This window comes from Procambarus clarkii, chromosome 36 (assembly GCF_040958095.1).
Source record: "Procambarus clarkii isolate CNS0578487 chromosome 36, FALCON_Pclarkii_2.0, whole genome shotgun sequence".
Classification (NCBI taxonomy): Eukaryota; Metazoa; Arthropoda; class Malacostraca; order Decapoda; family Cambaridae; genus Procambarus; species Procambarus clarkii.
Genome location: NC_091185.1, coordinates 36,553,653 through 36,558,024, shown reverse-complemented (window position 1 = coordinate 36,558,024; position 4,372 = coordinate 36,553,653).

Genomic DNA, 4,372 nt, shown 5'->3' with positions numbered 1-4,372 from the left:
TGGTGGTGTTGTGGTTTCTGTTCGTCGGTCCAGGTGTCGTATTATAGTTGTGTTTATTTCTGATTTGCTATATCGGTTGTTCACCAACACCTGAGTTATTCTCTCAAACTCCCTACTCACGTTGCTCCATTCTGAGCAGTAGGTAAGCTCGACGAATATAAGCGTTGAGAACACTGGCTTTGTATCTGTGGGGGCACTCACTCCTACCGTTTAGGCACAATCCAATGTTTGTAGGCTTAGTATATACGCTGGTGCTTACAAAGGGTTTTGTGAGTATTACATTCAGGAATGGCAGAATGTTATTTTCACTATTTTTATTAGTAAATCGGAGTCCTGCCTCTCCCTAGATGGCTTTTTAGATAAATTAGTTCATTATGTTCATTTGGAATTGCTGTGGCCCTCCGCCACGCTGTCCCAATCCACACCAAATATAGGCATATTTGCGGCGAGGTGGTGGCCGACAGGCACGGCCACCATGGTCTACTCTGCCAAAGCACAGGGGGATGGCACTCAAGGCACAGTGATGTTAACGACATCATCAATAGGAGCCTCACCACAGCTGGATGCCCAGCTGAAAGAGAGCCCTGTTACCTACTTTCTAGTGATGCGCTTCAAGAATTTGTATTCTTACATCTTGGGTTTTGTCTAATAGGTAAGTGTTTTTATTCAGCAATTCTTTTGTTAGGATGATGTCATGGGCTCCTCTCATGTAGCCTACAAACATAGGATACTGCCTGAACTGTAGCAGTGAGTGACAGTTTTACACGAGGATGTGAAGGAAAATGAGGAGGATTCTCAACCATTTGCTGAGACAATCTCATCAAATTCTAAATAATAACAACTCATATATTTTGAAAACAAGTAGATTTGAAAACTACTGCCTAATCTTTTTACGAAATATCCCACAAAATCTATTTAGCCAAGAAAATAACTTGGTAAAACATTTTTGTCTTTTCTTCCACTCAAAGTAGACATGAAATTCCTCACGTCACATATCTACCGACACATATATGTACCATTACAGGTATGTAAAACCAGATCAAAGGATGATTTAATATTTCAAAAGACAATTAAGATTGGCCTGTAAAACTATCGGATGAATAGAAGATATAATTTCTTGTGGAGAAATGGAATTTCTCCACAATTACTTGTGGTGAAACATATCTAAATATGTTTCACTTGTCAGATATCAGCTGGAAAATGGTGAAATTGTCAAATGTAAATGTGAAAAAGATCCGGGTATCGTGATTATTAGGAATCCTTTGCCAAGCAATTAATTTATATATCCACAGAAAAAGGTAAATACGGTTTTCAAATTCATATAAAGAAGCCTTTTCTCTCATCAATCCCTTTACTGGGGTATTCATGCCATTGCCACCACTTGGGAGGTTATCATGAGGTTATCTTGAGATGATTTCGGGGCTTTTTAGTGTCCCCGCGGCCCGGTCCTCGACCAGGCCTCCACCCCCAGGAAGCAGCCCGTGACAGCTGACTAACACCCAGATACCTATTTTACTGCTAGGTAACAGGGGCATAGGGTGAAAGAAACTCTGCCCAATTGTTCCTCGCCGGCGCCTGGGATCGAACCCAGGACCACAGGATCACAAGTCCAGCGTGCTGTCCGCTCGGCCGACCGGCTCCTTTTTAGATTAAGATTAAGATTAAGCCTGGGAGGCTTAATCTTCAATCAAATCTTTCCCGTTTTTTTGTTCGAATTTGTTAATGCAGTTCAGTTTTGGTTACTGTATATGAACGGATGAACATACAGTCACTTGAAAGAATGCAGATTATTTTGTAAAATTCATCAGTGCTCATCATCAGTGTTTAGTGCTTATCAAAATCTTTTTTAAGGAGGGGGGGGGGACTAAAACGGATGCTGGAGCACACCATAATCCCGGACACACCGCACCACAGGAACAGTGGTTTCCATGTCATCCACCAATTGCTGCAATGTCATCCACCTGTGGTTTCCATGTCATCCACCAGTAGTAACCATGTCATCCACCAATGGTTGCCATGTAATCCACCAATGGTTGCCATGTCATCCACCAATGGTTGCCATGTCATCCACTAGTGGTGGTCATGTCAACCTTCAATAGTTGCCATGTCATCCACCAGTGGTTGCCATGTCATCCACCAGTGGCTAGGGGCCAACCTGAGTGGCGAGCAAAGCCCCTGAGAGAAGTGGGAGATGGCATGATGCTCCTCATCACTGTGTCGTGGGGGAGAAAATATCTCCTGATCCATAAACCAGCATCCTAGGGTCCCCCCCCCCCCGGCAGAGGAGTGACGCTCGTCAAGAACTAATCAACGCCCATGAATTACGACTTCTTCAGGCGTGGCAAAATTGCCCTCCCGACCACCCTGGTAATAATCCAATCAGATCAATATGCGTAACTCACTCTATCCAGGTAACATACATTTCGCCTGTGTGGCAACACACCTTAATTGGTGCTTGGGGAGCAACACTCAGGATAGGACTCGCACTGTGTACTCCGTTTGTGGGGATACGGAAGAGAAAATGGAAGACATGGAGAAGAAAGGGTACCAGTACACACCTATATCACTGTCCGCTATCGGGATGATAGCGGACAGAGTGTATCGTGATCCGGCCTGTACTCCTCTTGACATACCAGAAAACATTCTACGGAAACTACTCCAAGTTTGTACTAAAGAGACACCCTTCTTGAGCCCGGATGGGCACATGTATAAGCAAGTAGATGGGGTCGCCATGGGTTCTTCCCTAGGTGTCCTGTTTGCGAACTTCTACATGGGCACCATCGAATAAAAGGTCTTAGTCGACATGAACTTGAAACCGGCCATATACTGCAGGTATGTTGAAGACATTTTTACACAGGTACCTGATGTCAGACATCTGCAGGAGCTGAAGGAGGCATTTGAGCGGATTATGTGTTTCGTTTCACTTACGAGATGGAGAAGGATGGGAAGCTGCCCTTTCTGGATGTAACAGTCATGGAAAGGAGCGGAGGTTTCCACACTGCAGTCTACACTATGGAAGCAAACATAGGAATGTGCCTCAATAATAACAGTGACTGCCCAGACAGGTACAAGAGGAGTGTCGTTAACGCTTATGTCGACCGTGCTCTCAGCCACAGCTCAGGATGGAAGCAAGTCGATGAAGAACTCTGTAGGGTAAGGCAGGTCCTAGTCAACAACGGCTTCTCCAATGGTTTCGTTGAAGACATCATAAGAAGGAAGGTGAAACGCCATGCAACCTCTAAAGAGACAACTAACACAACACCTGTACCCCCTATTAGACTATTTTACAGGAACTTCTTTTCCACAGCTCATAAAACGGAGGAAAGGGTCCTGAAAGATATTGTTAATAGAAACGTTATCCCTAAAGACAAAAATCAGAAGATACAATTGACGATCTACTATAAAACCAAGAAAACTGCCAACCTACTCATGAGAAACTCTCCAGACATAAAGCAAAACGCTTTAAAAGAGACAAATGTCGTCTATGCCTTCAAATGCCCACTTGGGGCCTGTAAGCCTCAAAGAACTCAGTATATAGGCAAGACAACAACATCTCTTTCCAGGCGATTAACGATGCATAAGCAACAGGGGCTCCATTAAGGAACATAATCTCTTCCCACAACCAGACCATCACTTGAGAAGACTTAACAAAAACACGGAAATCATCGATAGATACAGCGATAGCAGGCGGCTAGATATCTGCAAGGCACTACACATTAGTTGGCAGAAGTTGACACCAGCTATCAACAGCCAATTAATGCACAACTTTATTCTACCCACTTCAAGACTCCGCACCAATATAGAAGCATAAAAAAATATGGGCCAATAGGCCCTTTGCAGTTACTTCCATTCTTCCCTTTAACTTACAAAATATTATACCCATTGTTTCGTGTTCTGTCTTGTGTTGAAAGTTTGTTTTCACCTCATCCAAAACTGTTGTAACATATCACCTCACCCAAATGCAGGTATAAAATCTAAGCTGTTTTAAACTCTGTTCAGTTATAGTTGTGTGTGTGTAAACTAAAGTCTTTGAAAATGTAATAAGTTTTACGTAACGCGTTCAAGTGTCGCGTCAGACTTGAAATAAAAGTGAATTTTGGAGAATTGATTTTTCAGTTACCATCAACAGTGAAAAGAAATGTAAGAAACATTAAGAAAATTCGTGTTAGAATTATTAATCTTACTTTTTCGGTCATATTTAATAATATATATATATATATATATATATATATATATATATATATATATATATATATGTATATATATATATATATATATACATATATATATATGTATATATACATATATATATATATATGTATATATACATATATATATATATATGTATATATACATATATATATATATATAT